The sequence below is a fragment of the Aotus nancymaae genome, unplaced genomic scaffold (genome assembly GCF_030222135.1).
Source record: "Aotus nancymaae isolate 86718 unplaced genomic scaffold, 86718_ANA_hifiasm-v0.15.2.pri h1tg000089l, whole genome shotgun sequence".
Classification (NCBI taxonomy): domain Eukaryota; kingdom Metazoa; phylum Chordata; class Mammalia; order Primates; family Aotidae; genus Aotus; species Aotus nancymaae.
The window spans coordinates 19,251,014-19,276,158 of NW_026988504.1; the positions used below are offsets into that span (position 1 = coordinate 19,251,014).

At 35.3% G+C, this 25,145-nt stretch overlaps 1 protein-coding gene across 13 annotated transcripts in view; it reads right to left on the reverse strand.

Annotated features, from left to right (window-relative positions):
* Positions 1 to 25,145, reverse strand: part of TANC2 (tetratricopeptide repeat, ankyrin repeat and coiled-coil containing 2) — a 446,013-nt gene that overhangs the window by 268,345 nt on the left and 152,523 nt on the right. The window contains exon 1 of one of the 13 annotated variants that reach the window (XM_021673749.2): positions 10,694 to 11,279. The exons of 10 other annotated variants lie outside the window; for them this stretch is intronic. The gene's annotated coding sequence lies outside the window, so the exon portion shown is untranslated. Of the gene's footprint in view, positions 1 to 10,532; positions 10,672 to 10,693; positions 11,280 to 25,145 lie in introns of those variants that run through there. 2 more of the 13 variants (XM_064369389.1, XM_064369388.1) reach the window with 2 other exon arrangements.

The following is a 25,145-nucleotide window of genomic DNA, read 5'->3' on the forward strand; positions in this document are numbered from 1 at the left end:
AATGTTGCAAGTGAGCAAAGAAAAAATTGGTACACGTATTAAATGTTTTTCCTTAAAATATAAACGTACATTTATTAACTAAGATCTTGCTATAAGGCCAAGGAATTTTTGTTTGAATAGGAGTTCCAATTTTTCTTGTGTAAACTGCACTAAAATGTATAATCTAGTCAATTTTTTCAAAATAAAATATTAGACAACCTAAGTATAGACAGACTTTTAAAATACCTTTACCCAGATTCATTAAAAAAATTATTTTTAATTTTTGGGGGTACACAGTAGGTATATACATTTGTGCAGTATATGGGTTATTTTGATACAGGCATATAATGTGTAATAATCACATCAGGGTAAATGGGGTAGCTACTGCCTCAAGCATTTATCCTCTGTGTTAGAAACAACCCAATTATGTTCTTTTAGTTATTTTAAAATGTACAATTATTATTGACTAGTCATCCAATTACATTTTTTGCCAACTTACTTTTATTGATATTGAGTTTTTCCAAAGCTTTTAACATAATTTTCCTAGAAACTCTTTTATAAATGCTTTCAGTATTCATATCTTATTAATGTATATGTAGTTTAATTATATTATCATAATAACAAGTACAATGGGCATTAACTTAACTGCCTCTCATTAAGCATAGGCCACCACAGGAATAACAGAAGTACCTAAGTGCATTAGAAGGTAGCCTACTGGCCTCTAATATACATCTTGTCCTGAAAACAGTCAGTAGGTGTCACAAACAGAATGAAAATCTTTAATCCTACAAGTGATTAGGGGAAGATTAGTTAAGAAATCTTCTTGGCCGGGCGCGGTGGCTCAAGCCTGTAATCCCAGCACTTTGGGAGGCCAAGGCGGGTGGATCACGAGGTCGAGAGATCGAGACCATCCTGGTCAACATTGTGAAACCCCGTCACTACTAAAAATACAAAAAATTAGCTGGGCACGGTGGCGCGTGCCTGTAATCCCAGCTACTCAGGAGGCTGAGGCAGGAGAATTGCCTGAACCCAGGAGGCGGAGGTTGCGGTGAGCCAAGATCGCGCCATTGCACTCCAGCCTGGGTAACAAGAGCGAGACTCTGTCTCAAAAAAAAAAAAAAAAAAAAAAAGAAATCTTCTCTGCTAACTGGTAGAGTTAGCTCACAGTGTGCATGGCATGGTAACACGCGGAATGCAAATGAGAAAATGAGAAAGGTCTGAGAAGTCTAACAACATTTTCATATGTTGCCATGCTTCTAAGGCACTAATTATCAATATTTAGATTTGGAAATAAAGCACAGTATGAAATCCTGCCAGTTTCTTATGGTGACTAATGAGAGCCAGCGCCCATAACTGAAAGGACCATGATGGAATAAGAAATTAAAGCATGAGTAGATTTCCATAAAGAAATCATTTCTACTTTGTCACATTTCAGTCTCTATATAATTTTTGTGAAATTTTACTAGCTAGTTTCTCAATAATAAATGATTTGGGAAGTAAAGTGTCAAAAGCAATAAGAGAAACAAACTATTTTGGACAGATGAACCTTTATAAAAAAATGTATTTTCAAAATCCAAGGCATAATCTGGAAAAATTACATAATTAGAATTAAAGTCAAATTAAAATTAAGTTAGAAGTGGAAGAGATAGCTCATAGCTCAATGTCACATTGTATAAATAAATGAAGTATTGTTGAAAATGTCTAAGGTAGACTAGATAATAACATATCTACAAAAATGGTTCACTAAAGCAATGATTTATTCCCAGAATGGAGAAGTGTAGAAAATATTAGACATTTAGTACAATAAGGAGAATTCCACAAGACAACAGTGAATACCCAGTGGCAATAACAAGAAAAAACAGCAAATTTTAATTGCAGCGTTGGCAAGCTAAATCTGTCCTTTCTTTGGTACTTAAAAATGAGAAACTGGGCCGGGCTCAGTGGCTCATGCCTGTAATCCCAGCACTTTGAGAGGCCGAGGTGGGCAGATCACGAAGTCAAGAGATCGAGACCATTGTGGCCAACATGGTGAAACTCCATCTCTACTAAAAATACAAAAATTAGTTGGGCATGGTGACACACGCCCATGGTCCCAGCTACTTGGGAGGCTGAGGCAGGAGAACTGCTTGAACTCGGGGAGGCTGAGGCAGGAGAATTGCTTGAACCCGGGAGGCGGAGGTTGCAGTGAGCCGAGATCGTGCCGCCGCACTCCAGCCTGGCCTCTGGCAAAGGAGCAAGACTCTGTCTCAATCAATCAGTCAATAAATGAATGAATAAATAAATAAATGAGAAACTGAGTCATAACTGCAGTATGTCCCTAGCCTCAGGCTTAGGTAAGCAGTACCTTATATATCAGACCTTTTCCATTATAACTTTTCAGTAATAAGCTTTAAAAACAGGTCAAAATTGGCAAGAAGACAGCCATTTCTTTCTTTTCTAGGCATTATAGTATCGTCAGAGTCCTAGGAATCAGTGTGGGGCGGGGAGGTGGGAAGAGCATGACTCATGTGTCATACTTCTAGCCTCAGCTGAAGAGTGTTTACCATAACGAGTCAGATCAATAAATTAAACAGTGAGTCACAAATTTTCAAGATCTCACTTCAATAAAACCTTAGTGAGTCAGGCATGGTGGCTCATGCTTGTAATCCCTGCACTTTGGGAGGCCAAGACAGGCAGATCACCTGAGGTCAGGAATTCAAGACCAGCCTGGCCAACACAGTGAAACTCCATCTCTACCAAAAAAAGAAAAAAATTAGCTGGGTGTGGTGTTGTAGTTCCAGCTACTCAGGAGGCTGAGGCAGGAGAATCACTTGAACCCAGGAGGTGAAGGTCGCAGTGAGCCGAGATCACACCACTGCACTCCAGCCTGGGAAACAGGAGACGCCATTTAAAAACAAAAAACAAAACAAAAAAAAACTTTAGTTGAGTAAAGGCTCTTAACATCATAATAGTGTTATCTGCTTTGGCCTGCTTAGCTAAAGGCATTCAAGTTAAGAATATTATTGAAGCTCTAGGTAAGTCCAAGATGTTTTATTGATTCATTCAGTAAATATTTATTCAATATCTACTATATGCCAGGTATTTCGCTAAGGATACAATAATATATGCCAGGTATTTCGCTGAGGATACAATAATAAAAAAGATAAATACCATTTCTGCCTTTTAGGGAGCTAAGACATAAACTACAGAAATACTAAAAAATAATAACAGCAATAATTGAGCACTTATTGTGATCCAAAATTGTTCAAAGTTGTTCACTCATTTAATCCTCATAAATAACCCTAGGAAGTAGTAGGTACTATTATTACCTGCTTTTTGCAGATGAGGAAACTGAGGGAAAGAGAGGTTAAGTTACTTGCCCCAGGGTACAGAAGTAAGGCATGTCAGTTAGAATTCAAATCCAGGCAATCTGGCTCCAGAGTACACAACTATGTTAAATAAGCTTATACTATATTGCTAATTTAAAACTCAAATTTGTAATAAATGCTAAGATGAAAAACCCTGCTGTGTACTGAATGAATAACTTTACCACAATTATATCTAAGATTCTCATAGTATCATAACAATGTGACAATATACTTATCATACTTTTTTGGTAAAGGGTTCTTTTAAATAAAACAAGGAAGGAAAAACTACACACTTATCAAGTGTTTTGGATTGAATATGAAACCAGTTCCCATCAGAAGTAATACTGAAATACTTTGAACATTAATGGTTACAATACTACTGTTATCAAAAGAGGACATCAGCAGTAACCATTTGACAGCAAGATGTTTTCTAAATCCAGGCATGTTTTTATTGTCATATAAATTTAAGCCCTCTGATTGTAATTTTAACTACTCTCCACTCACTTAAAAAACTCAGCCTACCTAGTAAAAGTAAAAAACAGCTTCCCTTCTCAACAAAGAAAGAAATGGAAAGTACAGAGGACATTGAAGTAGAGAAAGGTACAGAGAGATCTATAGGATCTTACAGTTGCTATAAATGACAGCATCATCATCAATTATTATTATTGGACACTTACTATGTGCTAGAGGCTGCTGTAAGCATTTTACAGGTAAAAATTCATTAAAATCCTTACAAACCCCCTGAGGGAGCTGTTATACTCATTTCACAGATGAGGAAACTGAAGCACAGAGAGGTTACACAACTTGCCCAGTGTCACACAGCTAGTAAGTACAGAATCTGAACTAATATTGCAGGAGTTAAGGTAAAGCAGTTACCTGTTTTAGGGATCCCTTCAGCTATCTTAACGAGAAATTTACTGGAGTAAGGATGTTAAATGGAGAAAGAGTAACATTTTATTTTTTAAGAATTTAATGAGTCCTATAAATCAGTGGTCCCCAACTTTTTTGGGACCAGAGACTCATTTTGTGGAAGACAATTTTCATTGGGGGTGGGGATGGTTTGGGGGTGAAACTGTTCCACCGCAGATCATCAGGCATTAGATTCTAATAAGGGGCAAGCAACCTAGATCCCTCAGATGTGCAGTTCACAATACAGTTCATGCACCTGTGAGAATCTAGTGCCTCTGCTGATCTGATAGAAGGCAGAGCTCAGGCAGTAATGCTTGCTTGCTTGCAGTCTCACCTCCTGCTGTGTGACCCAGTTCCTAATAGGCCAGGGACTGATACTGGTCTGCAGCCTGAGGGTTGGCGCTCCCTGCTATATGCAACTATATATCATAGACACCAAAAAGCAATTAAACTCTAAGAAGTGTATTTGGCTGTATGCTTTTCATTAGATGTTTCTTTCTCCCACCAGTTTTATGTAGCCTCTTTCTTTCTTCTCTTTAATGAAATGGAATACAAATACTCACCAAATGCAGACCACTGCAGTTAAGAGTTTGGGCTACAGTTCAGGAAAGCAAAAAGCAGAATCATATGCCAAGAAAATCATGATCCTATATAGTCTGTCAAACAGTTCTGAACCTCAGTTTCCAGTAAAAGTTATACCATCTTGGTTCCTTCGATATCTTTCATACTGCTCCTTATGCATCTTATCTGTTTTTTAACATGGGTTTTTCTCTTTTGGTCCCTTAAGTGGATATTTCTTAAGGTTACTTCTTGACCCCCGAGAACAGATACTGAAGTTAGAGAGAAAAAGTTGGAACCCTGATCTCCTAGGTCTAAATTCTTCACGGTTACCCTGATTAGGTCTTGTTTTCTTCATAAATTAGATTAGGGCCATAATAATCCAAAATGCTAACAAAAAGACAAATTCCTAGTAAATGTTTATGAAATATTTACTTCCTACTTTTTCTATTTGTTCAATTCCCATTCTAAAGAGATTTTACCTGCTCCTACAATTTTAACTATACTCTCTATGGGTATAACTTTCAAATTTACAGCTTATAAACTTACTTATTCTCAAAGTGCTGAAAACACATCTCCCCTCTTATATCCTATCACCTTGAACCCAATGTGTTGCAATCTCTTAAAAATCAGCTACCTGTCTAAGCTCTTTTCCTATTAGCAAAGCCATCATTTTTCTTCTTAAAATCTTATAATCATCTTTAGTAGATCTTTCATATTCCTGTATTCTATAACTGACCAGTCACTAATTTGCTTATTCCTCCAAAATCTTTTTCTCTTTATACATTTTCCACTGCTACCATGTTAGCTTACTGCTGCCCAAAAGGCTTTCTCAATTTGGTCCCAGTTTTCTCTTCCAGAGCATCCTTTCATGAAATCTCTGTTCTAGATAAACTGATATATTTACCATTTGAATGCATTCTGTACACTCTTGCTTCTAAGATTTTACTTAAGTCACTTTATCATTTTACTTTGTAATCGGCGCAATAAACATAATCTTTTCTCCCCTTTAAAAAACACACTCATGTTTAAGATATTAAAGCAAAGTATAATTTACCTGGGGAATCTGAGTAAATTATGTTTCCATAATCTTCTGTTTTTGTTTTTTGGGTTTTTGTTTTGTTTCTTTGAGATACAGTCTCACTCTATCACCCAGGCTGGAGTATAGTGATGCGATGTCGGCTCACTGTAAACTCTGCCTCCCCCATTTCAAGTGACTCTTATGCCTCAGCCACCCAGGTAGCTGGGATTACAGGCATGTGCCACCACGCTCAGCTAATTTTTGTATTTTTAGTAGAGACAGGGTTTCACCATGTTGGCTAGGCTGTTCTGAAACTCCTTCTCCTTTGAGAAGCCACCTGCCTTGGCTTCTCAAAGTGTTGGGATTACAGGCATGAGCTACTACACCCAGTCATGTTTTCATAATCTTCTGGAATGCTAAGATGACTTCTGTCATACTTTATTTTGTGCAGTTAACCACTCTTCTTTCCTTCTAAATGACATAACTTTCTTTGGTCAGTTATTTCCTAAAGCATGCTCCTTGGAACACTTACTTGTTCCACATGATTTTGCAGGGGTATGTAAGAAAAATAAAGGGTTTGTTGTCAAGTTTTAGAGATGCTAAACAATTAAAAAGGTCCCTTTGTTGTAGGACTTCCCAGGCTTTAAAATGCTAAACCATTTCTCTATTACCATTCTTCTCTAGTTCTGACATGTATTCCTTTCTCATCCAACTACGGCTTAACTCAACTTCAAACCACTACTCACTCTTTTAAATTGAGTAAGCCTTCCAGATTCAACCAGATTGATTTTTTCATCCTTGCCTGTTGATTCTCAATCTCTTTCTCCAGGGCAATATGGAGAGATGAAGTCTCACTCTGTTGCCCAGGCTAGAGTACAATGGTATGATCACAGCTCACCGCATCCTCAAACTCCTTGGCTCAAGCGATCCTCCCATCTCAGCCTCCCAAATAGCTGGGACTATAGTCGTAGGTATGCCACCACACCCGGCTAATGAGGATTTCTATCTTTAAAACCATACCCAGGCCCGATGGTCTAAGCAGTATGTCTTCAACTGGGGAATACATATAGGTAAGAATATTATGTTGGGGTATGCAAATTTATAAGAGAAAATGTGGTATATTTTCCTGAAGAGTGAGTTTTACTTAAAGGTTTTTTGGGAAACATTTTTATTATAAAATAAAAATACATGTAGAAGGTACAGTGTTTTAAAGAAATATGAGACTTGCAAGAAATTTCTAGGTTTCCTTCTGGATACCACTTCAGGCTACATCCCAGACCCCTCTGGTAAGCATTCAAATGCCTCTGCCCTAAAGGAACTCCCATAGAAAAGTCCAAAAAGCACTGATGTAGGCCAATGCAGAGGAACGGGAGAAAGTAAGTATCAAGGACTCAGAGAATGCTTCCTCTGTGTCAAGTACCATACTAGATGCTTTATCTATATAATTTTTCTTAATGCCTAAAATGACACTACAAAAATGCACTACTTCATTAATCTTATAGAATCTTATAGAAACCTCACAGAAGTTAACCTGTCCTAAGCTGCAAAGTTTACAGTAGTGAAAGTATTTTCTTATATAATGTTGGAGTGATAAAGAACACACATTTAACACTGAAATATTATGGTTAATTCCCATGAGAAAAATAGCTAGGATAACTAGAAATGGCCCTTTTAAAATTTATCACCAATATGAGTCCTTCAGTCTTAATGCAGTCTCTAACAGAAATGAGGTACCTATTTTCTAGTAAAAGCTTATTACTGATACTAACAAATTCCCAGATATTCAGAAGTATTATTAGGATAACATGTTTAAGTTTCAGTTAATGAAAACCAGGGGAAAAAACTTAAGACTTTACATTTGTAATTGTTACATACTATTCACTAGCATATTTCCTCCCAAAGAAAAACAATGCCTACTATTAACTAGGATTTTACCCAGTTTATGTTATATGAACAATACTGAATATTTCTTTCTTTCTTTTTTTTTTTGAGATAGAGTCTCATACTGTCACCCAGATTACAGTGCAGTGAAGCAATCACGGCTCACTGTAGCCTTAACTTCCCAGCCTCAGGTGATTCTCCTACCAAACCTCCCAAGCAGCTGGGACCAGAGGTGTGTACCACGATGCCTGGCTAATTTTTTGTAATTTTTGTAAAGGCAGGGTTTCACCATGTTGCCCAGGCTGGTCTCAAACTCCTGAGCTCAAGCAATCCACCCACATCAGCGTCCCAAAGTGGTGGGATTACAGGCATGAGTCACCGCACCTGGCCTTCAAAAGACTTTTTAAAGAATTTCAAAAGTAAGACTGAAGATGTCAAAGTAGTTTGAAATTGAGGGGCTAAATGATTATCCAAAGCACGTCTAATTTTTTTTCATAGAACACTGCCAGTTAAATCTGCAACTTGAATCTTTACATGCTAAAATAAACCAGATGGCCTTTACTTTAAGAAAACCTAATATATATACAGATTCACCAAATGAGCATAATAGGAATTATTATAAAAGGACTTATTGTAAAATCTTTTAAAATTAGGGAGCTCTATAGTGGATTTTACATTAGCCAGTTTATAAACAAATAGGTTAATATGCAATCTTTAAGGAATATATGTTAAGTGAAACTCCAAACATCAAAAAGAAATACTAAAGGATATGGCCAAGAAAGATTACTTGAAAATAAATAAATCTGCTAATAAAAATACTAACCTCATTAAAAAGTATGTAAATCAGTCTTTGTTATTTTTTTAATGAGACAGAGTCTCACTCTGTTGCTCAGGGTCTCACTATGTCACTCAGTCTGGAGTGCAGTGGCACAATCACGTATTGCTTCAGCCTCAACCTCCCAGGTTAGGTGATCCTCCTGCCTCAGCCTCCCAAGTGTCTGGGACCACAGGCATGTGCAGTCATGCCTGGCTAATTTTTTTAAAAAAATTATTTGTAGAGATGGGGTCTCCCTATTTGCCCAGGCTAGTCTTGAACTCCTGGCCTCAAGGGATCTTCCCATCTCAGCCTCACAAAGTGCTGGGATTACAGGCATGGCACCTGGTCTCTTTGCTACTGTTAATAAAAATTATAGTTGCAGAGATAATGGAATATAAAATCCTTTGTTTTCTATATATACATCTGTGAGGATAGTCATGAAGAAGCATTAACTTGTAATGTACACAATTATTAAATACATGTAAATTTAAAAATTCATATTTTATTTACTTGCAGAGCAACAGTTAAAATGTGAATATTTAATTTATGTAATCTGTATAGATGGTAGAAGCAAAATCTTTTTATTAATGACATATATAACTGTGAATATAAATGATTAATCCTTTCATTATCCCTTAACATATTAATTCCCCCTATTTAAAGGCTTTCTAAACATTGGGCAAAATCACTTGTATAAATATATAGGCAAAGTCTCAAAAATGGAAGGAGTAGAAACTGAATGGTATAATGACAAAATAGCAAAAATCTTCTTTTGCTGATTTTATAAATTAAAAGAACATAGTCATATCACTGAAGTATATATTTTCCAAATAATGTGCATTTCAGAAGAGCAACTCAGACTGGGAGCCATGGCTCATACCTATAACCCTAGCACTTGGGGAGGCCAACATGGGAGGATTGCTTGAGCCCAGGAGTTTGAGATCAGCCTAGCAACATGAGACTCCATCTCTACAACAATTTAAAAAAAAAAAAAAATTAGTTGAATATGGTGGCACATGCCTGTAGTCCCAGCTACTCAAGAGGGTGAGGGAGGAGTATAGCTTGAGCCTGAAAGGTCAAGGCTGCAGAGAGCCATGATTGCGCCATTGCACTCCAACCTGGGCAACATAGTGAATCCCTGTCTCAATCAATCAATAAGTCAATAAGAGCAACTCAGGAAGACAAGTAATTGAAAGAATAAGACTAAATGAAAATATCTTTTTCTTTTTTGAAGTGGCTGAAGAGCACTATATATATTTTAATTTTGAAAAACCAAGTTTCTACTTTTAAGACATTTCTAAGTTACCATGGTTAGTGGAGGAACTAAGAAAAGAAAATAATTAAAAGCCAGAAAACAAATAGAGTCTTTTGAGAAAATTCAGTATATAAAATCAATATATCTTAAATTGATAATTACCAAATGATTTAAAAATATAAGCAAAAAAGGTAAATGTCTAATTTAGCCTAAACTCAACTGGGAAAACCGACAATAAATATCATAACTTGCAAATTGTGTTAAATTAAAAAAAATTCTTAAACTAAGAACATCCAATTGTAAACACTCCAGTTGATGAAATAATAAGAAAGATTTTTATGTATTAGGAAAGCTTGTTTATAAAATTCCAGATTTCCATATATATATATTTTTAAGGTATTTTATTTATAAGGATATTGCAAAAGCAAGTAGAGGTCTATTCCGGAATTGCAATCTAACAAGAGAGACAATCTAACCTTCACATTTACACTGAAAAACTGAGCTTTTAATAGCCTTTTCTGCAATATGCATATTCTTTTTCAAATATAAAACTATTTCAAAAGGTTCATATATGCATATAAATATATAAAGCAAAAGAACACACAATTAAAAATTAAATAAATGTGCCAAAAGACAGTTTCTTAATGGCTTCCTTGAAAACTAAGTGTCAAATTATCTTAGGCTGTGTTTCTTTTTCTACAAAGAACAAAGTAGACCTTATAGCTCAGAAATCCATGTAACAAGTACTCTACTCATCATACTCACAGGTTTTAGTTTTTCTTCCTCACTGATCAATACCATAGTCTTTTCCCCTAGAAAATCTGAAAGGCTTCTTATTCACTGGTCATGTTGTTATCAGACCCGACACATCAGGAATGACCCACACTTTAATCTCCAGCCAGCTCTTTACTATGCCCAGAACTTACGGTGTATTACAGGTGATACTTCTTATAGCAGATGTTGATTATGGTCCCAAAACACAAGAGATGCTCCCAGAGGGGTTTAGAACCCCTAACAACATCACCTGCTTCTTTTTGTATCCAGAGAAGCACTGTGGTGTTCTGTTTTGAACAACTAATGACTTCAGGAGATTACACAGACGAGTTCTTTTCATTAGATTGCTTGACATTAGCTTATCCTTTCAGAATACTGCAGCAAATATAGGTTGTATGATTCCATTAGGAAAAAAGAAATATTTTTACACAATTTTTCTCTGTGGCGCAGTTTAGTTTACCCTTCTGTGAGAGCAGATTACTGGAAGAACTGGTTCTTAGTTTTCTAATGGCGCAGCGTTAACAGAGTGAATGATTCACGGATGTTCTTCTTAACATTCAGGAGTAACAAGGAAGGCTAGCAGTGCAGCCCAGGTCCAGAGCTGATGAATGGTGCAGTGCTGCTGTTGTCATAGCAACCAAGAGGAAAAAAGCAGCACCATATAAGGATCTGTGACATGGATTCTGGGAACAATTTATATTAAAAAGCTGTAAGCTCCTCATGCCTTAAAGCTGTAAACTCTTCTCTTACTGTCTCCGTCTCATGTTTTACTCTTCTGAATTTTTGAATCAGAGCTGTGTGAATGTACATTGCAAAACAGTTACTTAGTAGACATCAACAACAAAAAAAAATGCAATTGAGGTAATTTAAAAGGGTAATAATACTTCAGCAAGCTAATCCAGGTCTGCAGTATCTCCATAATGTATTGTTAAGTGTTAAAATTATACAGTGATTTTGTTGCAATGTAAGGAACCGTCTAGAGTTTGAGACAGTAGAAAATTTATTTTTACATACTTAGAGATATTTAAACCCTAATTAAATGCCTTTCATTCAGATGGTATGCATCAGATATACCCAAACCGCAGCACTATCAACTGACTGACTTAGAAAGTAGCAATGACACCAATTTCAAAGCGAGGCATACTATCACCTGTATTCCTTCTAGATAAAGAAAGGTTCAAAAGACACTAACTTCACTAAAAATGCTTATAGCTTTCATTCGTGAACAAGAAAATTTCTCCATCAATCACTTGTAAGACAGGGTTACTGGCCCACCCATGCTTCTAATGGCCTCTCCCTAACTGGGTCTGGACAATCTCTTTCTTCTCAGTTTCTCCTTACCTCTCAGGAATCAGGAAGAGTTCCTTCCTTTCCAGGGGATAGTAGGATAGTTTCCAAAAGGAATCATAGGAGAAGTGGGAGCTAGGGAGACTACCAATGAATAGATTGTCATAATGGTACTCTCTCTATAGTCTTTTGGACATGGCTCTGAGATGACTGGTGCAGAAAAAACATCTTTCATTAGATTTATTAAGCATGGGCCACTGATGTTATGATATTTCATCTATTAGATAGGGCAATTCTGTATGAAATTGTTCTATATCATATCTGTGTGTTACTTTTCCATCACCACTTATTTAATGAAATGTTTAGATATGATACAAAACAAAATATTAGATATAATACTTATTACACTGTTCTCTTATATGGGAAACATTGCCATTATAACAGTAATTCTGGAACAGTTATGTATTTGTTGGTCATATATTTATGATGCATTTATCTCTATAAATGAAGAACCTCAGTAAAATGTGACTAAAAAGAACTGCAGTGTAGTGGGATGGACATGCACTTGACTAGTCTTCTGACTGTAGTTGAACTAACAGCTTCACTACTTTTAAATATAGCCCTGAATAAGTCATCTAACTACTCTGACCCACTGATTCATCTCAGCAAAGTATTTTCTAACTTCTTCCTAAAGCTACTGTGGGAATAGAATAAAATAAAATAATATGATGCAAAGGCTTGAAATTCTAAAAATCTATATTATCTTATTTAATAGTATCTAATTAAATGAAACAGGAAAGATAAAAAGGAAAAATGGAATTTCAATAGAACTCCATAGACACAGAAAATTTCCTAAAAGGGTCAATATTTCTCCAGGCTAGGTTTTACATCTGACTGGATATTATGTCCCATCACACTGCACATGCTTGTCACAAGTAGCTATTTCTTTTTAGAATTATAGTAGACACAGATACTGTGGACTAGTGTTCAAGGATTATTTAATATAGTAATGTACAAGTAATTCTACTGCCTCAACATGACTTATAAATGTCTTTAGAAAATAGTAACTTGGTAATAAAGAAGTATAAGCAGTTTCTATGGTATGGTAATACCAAAGAGCATGCAAAGTGATAAACTTGTTTAAAATAATCTATTACTTTTTATCCTACCCGACTAGAAAACTATAGGGTAAACTCAAAAATGAGCTTTTATGTTTGACTTGAAAATTCCATGGAGAGCATATCTCATTCTGTTTCCTGAATAGTCTAATCTCTTCTGTCTAATAAGTTTTTAAAATCAAATATTGTCTTGCCCCAGTAGTTATTTTTGAGGGAAATTCTCTTTAGTTGTGACTTTTTAGAATACGGATTATTCAATATCTGAGGTAAAAAGAGCAAGTTTCTTTCCCACCTCCCCACTCATCAAGTCTTGTTCAGCAGATCTTTTCATTAGAGGGATACTAGAAAAGTTCTGCAAAAAATGAAAAACCTGGACAATAAATAATTTTTTCACTGACTTTCATGTTAATGTTACCTATGCTCCATAGGTGCTAACTGGGATGAGGACATGGTTAAAATACTTTAAAAGACCACAGGTTTGGTTTTGTTTGAAAAACTGGATTAAACTTAAGGGTGGAGAGAGATTTAAGGAGTTAAGCTATTCCCCCTGGTTACTAATTTTTAACTCTTTTATGATTAATTTAGGTAAGTCATGCTAAAACTTACACGATTTTATGTTTTTTATTTTTATTCCTTTTCCAGTCTTCTCATATTAAAAGCTTTTTCTAAAGAGTAATCATCAGTACTAAACTCTATGGTGCTTAAAGGTAGGGTATTTATGAAGAGATGTACATATGAAATCTCTGTTCTCACAAGAGTAAGAAAGTAACCATCCTACTAGTTATAGCAATTCAAGCTTTGGCCAAATCTCTATGTGGGGTTGTGTCTTTCCTAGCAATGGCTACTGCTCCAGATTAGGACTTCAAGCTGCAACAGTAGGGTAATGACTGACAGAAGAAAAAGAAATATATTCATAAAAATAATATGTGATCTCTACACATTAGCCAATTACTTCATCTGGGGGTCAAACAAAAAAAAAAGAGTAAAGAGCAAAATAGCTACAACTCTAAAGGATAAACTGGCAGGGTTGGATATATCGAGGAGCAGTTTTTCTGTTTAATGAAGGTCATAAGTGATATTTAATGGATTTCTGAGGATAATTTTCTTTATACTCAGTTTTTATTTTATATGTTGACTTTACTACCTAAACCCTGAATAAAATTTTCCCAAATGTGTGATGCTACCTCTAAATGATAACTGTAACATTTGAAAAAGGTCATGAGCTGGCAGGTGGTTCTTTCAGAATGTTTTTATTGATAAGCAGGGCATAAAAGGGCATACTGAGCCATAAGATACACATACCAAATCTCCTTTCTCTCATTTTACTTACTTCATTAAACTAATCGAAGTTATAAAATTTACTGAATTATATAGATGTATATGCAATTAAAAAATCATTTTCAGAAATCAGAAACATAAACATTAATCAGAAATGGAGAAAACAGAGACATTCAACCAACTCTGGTATAACTCTAAACACTGTTCATTGTGCTATCTAAACAAAGTCATCAAACAGATCATTAATACCACATAGACAATTCTAAAATGACCGTATTTCTTGGCTGGGCACAGTGGCTCACACCTAAAATCCTAGCACTTTGGGAAACCGAGGTGAGAGGGCTGCTTGAGCCCAGGAGTTTGAGACCAGCCTGGGCAACACGGCAAGACTCCATCTCTACAAAATAATGAAAAAAATCAGGTATGGTGGTGCATGCTTGTAGTCCCAGCTACTCAGGAGGCTGAGGTGGGAAGATTGCTTGACCCCAGGAGGTTGAGGCCGCAGTGAGCAGTGATCATGCCACTGCACTCCAGCCTGGGTGACAAAGCAAGACTCTCTTAAAAAAATGAGTAAAATGAAATCACCATATTTCTTAACTTTTGAAATTCTGCCAATGACATGAATGACTGATGGACAAGGTAAGGATGTATATTTACAATTAAGAAAGGCCAGCTGCACTGAAAATGTCCGAGAACACTCTGCCTCTGGTGTTTAAAATCCTCCTCTGAGAGGGAGTTATTCTGTCATGCCATGTGTTTCCTACTCTTATGGGCTGAATGTCAACTTGGGTGCATAATTTTCTATAATGAGAATAAATATATGGCTTAGCATTATAAAAATTTCTGACATTATAATGTGAACATATATTCTATTCTAAGCTTTACATTATCCCATACTATAATTTATTTCCTGTTTAGAGAGTTACTAATGATTTCTTTTGAATCGTGGATATTTGACTTTTGTGATGCTTTGTAACTGAAAAGTATTCCTCATGGACAAAATTGTTTAGCCCTTAAATTCCACATTTGACACTTTCTAAACTGCTCACATTCCATAGCAGGTGGGAAGTTAAGAAAGTAGGGAAGGACAAGGTTAATTAAGTAAAAAAAATTGACTTCCTAGGAACTGTGGCATATATCATGGTGAGTTTTCTTGGGAAGGTCACAGAAGAAGGATGGACAATGAAGGATTTTTTTTCTGTAATCTTCATGGTATTTTCCATGTTTAAAACCAATATCCAATTCTTGGAACCACAACACAGTAGCTAAAAAGGATACTGACCAAGTGACAACTTTTTCACGTTAGGATTATTTTTATTATTTCCCCTTGTTTGTTACAAGAAGTGCTTGGCACAAAAAGAAACTCTCGACACACATTTCTGTATTCCTCTCAGCCTTAAGGTATTATTATCTTCACTTTACATATGAAGAAACAGAAGCTCAAAAAGAACTAATCCGCACAGACAGAGTTTACAAATGAATATGTAGAATTCCAATTGGGTTCTTCGTCCAACTAGGTTCTTGACCAGTGTGATCCTATCAGTTCTTTTGGGCCTAGAGTTCTGAACCTTGACCCTTCCATATTATAGACATCCCATAAAGACCTGCTGAAAACAAACATTACCTAACACTGTGTCCTTATTGTTAGACATTTTTCTTGGTGTTGACTACTTGTCCTCCCTGGAAATTTGCCTACCGCCTGCTCCTAGATTCCTTGGATTAACAGGTTCTACCTACTTCCTGTGACACCCAACAATTACCCTACTGCTGATCCACCCTAATGTCTAGGGTCTGTTTAGGCACCTACTTCATGAGTGCTACCACACTGTTTCTTACTAACTTGCCTTCTCCTTCTCAGGTCCTAGGTGTCCTTGGTTTGACTCTTCATTGCCCAACAGCATTAAAAGGAATGCTGAACAGTCAATTCAACACTCCAGATTTAGGCAAACATTTCTTTAAAAATACAGAGAAAAGAAGCTATGAGCCAATGGTCAGTAATTTTAAGAGAGAACATGGTTTGAGGGTACAGATTAAAAATAAAAAGCAATTTACACAATCACAAACATATGGAAGCATCCAAAGAAATAAACATTGCCATACCAGGAATTTTTTGATAAAAGACAGATTGTACCCAAAGAAGAAATATACAAAGAGAGAAGGAAATTATCAAAGACAAAGAGTAGAAAACCATCTAATTATATTGTCCAGGAAGAACAGAGCTCCAACTGAGAAGAGCTATGTTTTTAATACAGCAAAAATGATTGCTGGGATTTTTTTTTTTTTTTTGAGATGGAGTTTTACTCTTGTTGCCCAGGCTAGAGTGCAATGGCACGATCTCAGCTCACTGCAACCTCCGCCTCCCAGGTTCAAGCAATTCTCCTACCTCAGTCTCCCCAGTAGCTAGGATTACAGGTGCCCGCCACCACGCCCAGCTAACTTTTTTGTATTTTTAGTAGAGATGGGGTTTCACTATGTTGACCAGGTTGGTCTTGAACTCCTGACCTCAGGTGATCCACTCACCTCGGCTTCCCAAAGTGCTGGGATTACAGGTATGAGTCACTGCACCTGGCCCGGCTGGGATATTTTTAGAACTAAAAAATGGACAAGGAAAGGACAGATCTGCTGCATGGGAAAGATAATCATGTAGTGATTTTATTACAAGCTTTCATTTATGAATCACCTTCTATGAGCTAAACTCTTTACTAAGGTCTTGACACACAACTTATTTAATTAATTAATTTTTGGGAGGAGACATCGAGTCTCACTATTACCCAGGCTGTAGTTCAGTAGTGCTATCTCAGCTCACTGCAACGTCCGCCTCCCAGGTTCAAGCAATTCTCCTGTCTCAGCTTCCTGAGTAGCTGGGATTCCAGGTGTGTCCCACCACACTCAACTAATTTTTTGTATTTTTAGTACAGACAGAGTTTTGCCATGTCGCCCAGGCTATTGTTAAACTCCTGAGCTCAGGCAATCCTCCCACCTCAGTCTCCCAAAGTGCTGGGATTACAGGTGTGAGCCACCATTCCCAGCCATAATATCTTATTTAATCCATACATTACTCTGTGATGCAGAAATACCAATAATATAATACAGGTAAGAAAACATCCTCAGAGTAGTCAAGTGACATGGCCAAGGTCATACACCTAATAAGTAGCAGAGTCAGGGTTTGAAGTATATCTGACTCCAAAGTTTGCCATGCTTAACAATATCCTGCTCTAAGTAAGAGACAGAACAATCCATTACTCAATCCTTGGTGCTACGGTTTGAATGTGTCCTCCAAAATTCAGGTATTGAAATTTAATAGCCAATATGACAGCAGTAACAGGCAGGACCTTTAAGAGGTAGTTAAGCTATATAAAGGCTCCTCCCTTTGTGGCTGGGATTAAGATTATTAACCCTTATAAAAGAGGCTACAGAATTAGGTTCTCTTGCACTTCCATCTTCCCTCAGGCTTGGACACAATGTCCCTTCCTCCTTGAGGATAAAGCAACAAGGTGTTATCTTGGAAGCAGACAGCAGCCCTCACCAGACAACCAAACCTGCTGTGTTGGTTGTCTTAGACTTCCCAGCCACCAGAACTGTGAGAAAATAAATTTCTGTTCTTTATAAATTACCCAGTCTCAGGTATTTTCTTATAGCAACACAAACAAATTGAGACAACCCTGATTTTGCTTTAATGTCTCCATTAAGGAAAATTATATTTAAACTAATAAACATCATTAAGAGGCCACTGAAGACCAAGTTTTGAGGATAATGAGTTAAAAATACACATAATGAGTTAAAAATACACATAATCAAAATCCAGGCCTACACAATCTACCTTTCAGAATTCAACAAGGACATGAAGACATGAACATCGAACTACCAATAATAGTTTTTATAAAACCATGCAGGAAACTCATAGAACTACAGGACTAAAGGATGCCACAATGTGGATACTAGGAGTATCTATTAAATTTTTCAAAAGAAAAATGCTCACTAGAGTTGATAAGGGGTCACAAGGAAGAGTAATTTCAAAGTAATCTGGTACCCATTTTGATATGTTTACTAGAGCAGAAGACGATGAAGATAACACAGTTGTACTACCATCTTGATATTAGACAGGCTGTAAATAAAGTCTGTTAAGCTAGAGAAAAGAAGACACGATGGCTGCTTTCCAGGATATAAAAGACCGCCATGTGAAAGAAGAGGTTAATTTATGTCACATAGTTTTAAAAGGCAGAACTAGGACTAATGGATAGGAGCAATAGAGGAGGGCATTTCCATCCACAGAAATTAGAGAACTGACAGTTAAAACTACCAAACAAAGGAACAGGCTATGTTAAAAAGTAGAAAGCTCACCATCATTGAAAGTGTTCACAAAGAGACTGTTGACTATCCACTAAGTTTGCTGTGAAGATTAAATTTGCTCAAATATGTAAAGTATTTAATACTGTGTAGAACAGAGTAACAACTCAAAAAATATTATCTTTAATTGCTATTACTATTATTATAATTATCATTATTACTTGTAAGTTTACTTAAAACTTGCCTGTAAAATCATCCAGGTCTGCTGACTCTTGGGAATCTTTGATTTCTATGGTTACTAAGCTAGTCTAGTCATAATTTTAAGTTTTCTTGAGTCAAATTTACAGCGTGTTTCCTTCCATTTCATTCAAGGTTTTCTGTGCGTGTGTTGTTTTGCTATAAAGCTATATGTTGTATTCCATTATGATAAAAAGATTACTATTAGTGACTAATTAATTTCTTGTTCTGTATGTTATTTATCTTTTCTCTTTCCCTCTCTTTTTCATTTTGATCATTTCTATCAAAGATTCTTCTACTCTCTTAGTCTTTTCAAAGAAAGTGTGGCTTCACTGATCAAGTACTAGTTTTTTGCTTACTCATTTTCACTTTTAACTTTACTGATTACTTCCTTTATCTTTACTATGTCTTTCTCGGTCTCCTTGAGTTATTAGTTCATTTATTCTCAGTACTTCTCATTTTCTAATAAAAGCATTCAAGGTAATGACTTTTCCATATAGTACCATTTTGGCTGCATTTCATAAGTTTTAATACATAACGCATGTTAATTTCCAACTTTTTTTTCAATTTTGGTTTCTATTGTAACCCAAAAGTTATTTGAAAATTCTTTAAAATTTTAGAAGTTGAAAAACAAATTTCTCCCTTTTTTGCTGTTAGATTCTATTTTTATTTTCAGCGAAAAACATCTGTATTATGTAGAGATTTTTTTATGGCCAAATATATAATCAACTTTCATAAACAGTTCACAAGTGCTGGAAAATAATACATGTATGAGAAATCTTATTTTTTTAAGTACAAGGTTCTACACTCAGCTGAATGAAGCTTTTAAAAACTTGATACATATTAACTTTACATATTTATGGGGTACATGTGATATCTGGATACAGGCTTACAATATGTAATGATCAAATCAGGGTAACTGAGATATCCATTATCTCAAAAACTCATTTCTTTTCGCTTAGAATATTCCAAATCTTCTAGCAATTCTGAAATATGAGTTAAGTTTACTAATTACTTATTATTCAAATTTTCCATATCCTCTAATGACACTGAGCTGTTGATTTTATGAGGCATGAAATGTACCTTAACCCATTTATGTCTAATGTTCCATTATTGGAACACTAAGCTTGTGGGAGTTATCTACATTCTACTGCTCAAGGTCATCGCGAAGGTCTGATTCTTTACCAAAAAAAGTTTGTAGCCTCTGGCATAAATGGGTTAAATGTAAATTAATCAATTTTCCCTTTCATTGCTAATGCTTACTATACGTAGTTTTTATGTTTTAAAAACTTTCTTATTGAGATATAATTCACATATCATAAAATTCACCCATGTAAAGTGTACAATTCAATGGATTTAGTATATTTAAAGAGTTGTATAACTGTCACCATAATCTACATTTAGAACATTTTCATCACCCCAGAATGAAACCCCATATATCCTTAAGTATTCACTACCTATACCATCATTGGTAACCCCTTTCTCTTAGGTAACCACCAATTAATATTCTGTCTCTATAGATTATTTGCCTATTCTGAACATTTCATATAACTGCAACTGTATAATGTATGTTCTTTTGTGACTGGTTTCTTTCACTTAGCATAACGTTTTCAAGGTTCACCATGGATCATGAAAGCATTTATTTTTAATGCCAAATAATAAGGATATATCACTTTTTATTTATCCACTCATCAGCTGATGAACATCAAACTGTTTCACTCTTTGGCCATTATGAATAATGCTGCTATGAACATATGTGTACAAGGTTTGGCGTGAGCATATGTTTTCTCTTGGATAATTTCATACATTTTGATGCCATGTTGTTTCATGTATAAAAAAGTAATAATCGTTAACATCTACTTCCTGAATTGTATCTGCATAAAGTATCAAATAAAACATTTTTCTTTATTTGTATTTAATATTATTGCAAATAATACTATCCTTTTCTCAACATATATTTGGTATACATTTTTCATCCCTTTATTTTCAAGCTTCCTTTCAATTTGTTTAGAAGCATCTATTATAAATAACATATCACTGGAAATGTTTTTTATACACTCTGATAACTTTGTCTTTATAAGGGAAACTGACATCACTTAATTGTGACAACTTTCAATGTCATACCTCTCCCACTTCTGATTAAGAGTTATCTCTCTAGACTATCAATAAATGCATGTACATGTGTATGCATGTCTGCATATGCATCATTTAAAAACACACACGGGTTCCTATTATTGAGAAATATTTGGATTTTCATTTTTTTGCTATATAAACAATACCACATATATGCACACACATATATACACATTTTCAAATCTGTTCAAGCTTACTTGTAAAATAAACTCTTAGCAATAAAATTGGTGTATTAAGGATTCTGTGTCTTCTAATTTTGATACACATTGTCAAATTGCCCTAAAAAATGGCGGTACCAATTTTCATCCCTACCCAAAGTGTATATATGCAAAATTTAAGTTTTACTAAAATTAACAAATGTACATAATGGGTAAATAATATATACTCCATAAGAGTTGAATGAATAAATTTTTAGCACTCTTTAATCATCTACCTATGCTGAGGATCTTTATAATACTATGGGAAAGCATCTTGGAGGGAGCCCTGGGCAAGAATCTGGAGACCACAGGCAGCCTCTGCATACTCTCTTCCTCATCTCCCCCAAAGCACAGCAATACATAAGTAAATCAAATGAACCTTGACGCCTGCCCAACTAGTTTCCCTTTATTGTTTAAACCATTTGGCTATATCTTTTATTGCTTAGAACAACAAAAATCTTAAATACATATACTAGATACTCTGCGTGAGCTATTTAACTTCTTTAAACTTCAATTTTATTCTTGGTAAAATAAGACAAATGTGGAGGGACTGGGTATTAATCTTAACTCTGACCGCTGCTAGCTGTATTATCCTCAGCAAGACAATTTTACCTTCAGCAAGACATTGACCCCTCTATGAACTTAATTTGCTCATCTGTAAAGTGGAGATACAAGTGACAAAAACAGGAGCTAATAAGTGTATGCCACACAACAGGCATTATAATGAAAATTATTGTCATTATTATTGCTATTACTCATTAAGAAGCATGACTTTAAAAACATGTAAAGCTTTAAAGTTCCCATATGTATCTAACATGAAAAGCAATTTTTACAAATTTCTCAACAAATTTAAACAAATTTTATTAACAAGAATGGCTAACACTTTATGAGCACTTAAACAGTTTTAAACAAGTATAAAACAATGTGATTATAATAATACAACCACCCATGAAGCAAGTTGTATTGTTATTATCTCCATTTTACAGATGAATAAACAGAAGCAAATAGGTGTGAAGTGACACTCTGAGCTGGGATACAAACTCAAGCAGTATGACCACAAAGTCTGTGTGTCTCTTGCATGCATTTGTTACATTAACTTCTTTTTGTACTGAATAGAGTAAGGTAAGTATACTTTTAAAATTAGTTTTCTAGCTCTAAATTATATCTATCCTTGAGCTGGTCTTTACCCATTCTTACTCCCTCCAGACTGAAAATGAGTCAAAGTATTTGGAAACAGACTTATTTCTGCAAATGAGTCTTTATATACACTAGCATGGGAGACTAAGATAAATATGTTAAGAGTATAAAGGCTACAGAGTAACAATGATAGGAAAAATTTACTCCTTTGTCATATCTTATAAGATGAAAACATAAGTACCCACCTTATTAGAAGTGGAGACACTGACTAATAATGAGTATTTAAAGATCAAGAAAACCTACACAGCTGTCCCCCAGAATCCATGGGGGACTGGATCCAGGCCCTCCCTTGGATTACGCTCAAATCCTTGATATGAAATAGCATAGTATTTGCATATAACCTATGCACATCTTTCTGTATACTTCAAATCCTTTCTAAATTATTTGTAATATCTAATACAATGTAAATACCATGAAAATAGTTGTTAGACTGTATTATTTAGGAATTATAAAAAAAAGTCTACATGTTCAGTGCAGATGCTTTTTTAAAGAAAAATATTTTCAATCTGTGTTTGGTTGAATCCATGAAGGCAGAGGGCTGACTGTTCAAGGTTAATGAACATGGATACTCTAGTCCCTCATACTTCATTCTCTACACACTTGTCAACAAGATTCGATTACAAGGTAAACTGGATCATATTACTACCTGTTCCTCCTCTATTTAAAATCCTACCATCAGAGTAGGCTCCCTACCATGACCCTAAAAACTCTGGCTTCTGCCTACCTCTCCAACTCTTTATTTATTCATTCATTCATTCATTCATTCATTCATTCATTTAGTGGTAGGGTCTTGCTTGCTCTGTTGCCCAGGCTGGAGTGCAGTTCCACCTCCTTGGCTCAAGCAATACTCCCACCGTAGCTTCCTTGGTAGCCTATGTATAGGTGGCATGGCATGACACCCAGCTATTTTGTTTAAAAATTGTTTTGTAGAGACAGGGTCTCATTATGTTGTCCAGGGTGATCTCGAACTTCTGGCCTCATGCAATCTTTCTGTCTTGGACTCCAAAAGTGCTGGGATTACATGTATGAGCCATTGTACCCAGCTCTAACTCATTTTCTACTACTGTCCCTTCAGACTTACTCTACTCAGGCCACACTTGCCTTCTTTCCATTCCTTGAACATGCCAAGATCATTTCTGCTTTAGGACTTTTGTTCTGTTAGCTCTGCCTGGAAGGCTCAGATCCCAGATCTTTCCATGGTTGGCTCCTTTTTAAATTCAAAACTCAGCTCAAATCATTCTTTGACTCTCCCCAATCATTCCGTAGAAGGAAACTCTACCTCAACCCCAGTTTCTATCCCCTTTCATATTGTATTACCTTCGTAGTGCTTGCCACTATTTATATTCAAGTCTTTATTTACTGGCTATGCATAGTATGTCTCCTTCTCAACTGAAATATAAAATCCTTGAAAGCAGGGGTCTTAGTGGTTTTTTTTTTACCACTCTATCATATCTAGAGCAGTGCCTAGCATATAAAGTGCCTAGCATATAAAAAGTGTAGTATTAATGGCCTGATTAAATTAATGCATTTTGATAATTAATGCCAAGAAAGAACCATTCTTTGAAGAAAATTTCTTTATAGTCAGCTAATTTTTTTCCATTCAACTTTTCTTTTACTTCTTATAACAAGATATAATTAGAAAAGAAGGGATAACTGATGAATAATCTACTGACTAAGGTTTTTATTTTGAATTTCATTCCAGGGTAAACTAGACAATTCTTGTCATCTGCTTCACTTGGCAGAAAACTGACCAAAGAAACATTTTCATGACATATTCTTTCAGTAAACAGTTGTTTTATCCTAAAATTTAAAAACGCATTCTTAACCATTAAATTGTTAGGCCTTTGATAAGTCTTCAGTAAATAAAACTATTTGAGAGAGTACAGAAATTTCAAATGCTGTAAAATTAAAACTCAATACTTCAAAGATGTCATTAATCAACTAAACTCTGTATTACTGCTTCACTATCATACCTCTGTGATATTAGGTATGTTATTAACTTCAAATAAAGATAGGTAAATAGGATAGGAAAGTGATATCTCCAAAACTTCAGGCAATCCAGCTCACTTCTACATAGAAACTGGACTTGCTATTTTTTTCCACTGTGTGTGGTAAAATGAAACACAAACAACATAAAGAGGCATAGTTTATGCTTTGTAGAACTACAGAATAAAGAAACGGTATTACTTTGATGAAAATCATAAACAGTGAAAAGGTGTCACTACATAGAAGCGTCTAAAAATTTCATTTCTCCTTTTATTTTCTTTTGAATTATCATAATGATAATCAAACTTCTCTACTGTCTGACTCGATGTGAGACAAATAGGAAATAGTCAATATACCCTTTGTGAATAACTTAATTTCATGCCTCCATGCACTCATAACCCATCAATACTAGTCAACTTACTGATATCAGGGATATACCAATAATGTTAGAAGATATCTAACAAAGTGACCCAGGATTACATATATTCACACATAAGCATTCTTCAACTATACATTAAGATTTATTCCCTGAAAAGACGTAAAAGGATAAAAATTCACTTAATAAAGACATAGTTTCACATCTAACAATCTGATCTAAATTGGCAATACATATTGTGAGATCATATTAAAGTCAATATAATCCATAATTTATGAATTATACTAAATATCCTAAGAAGTTATAGTAATGTCTAGTGTAGAGGAAAATACCCAAATTATCTTTTAAAAATGGATATAAAATATACAAATAATGATTTCAAAAAAGTATCACTGATATACCTTTGCTGAACTATCAAGCTCTTATTATCCTAAAATCAGAATGTCTCCATCTGTTAATCTGATATGAACAAGCTGATAAATGAAATCAAAACAACAGTGTATTCTGG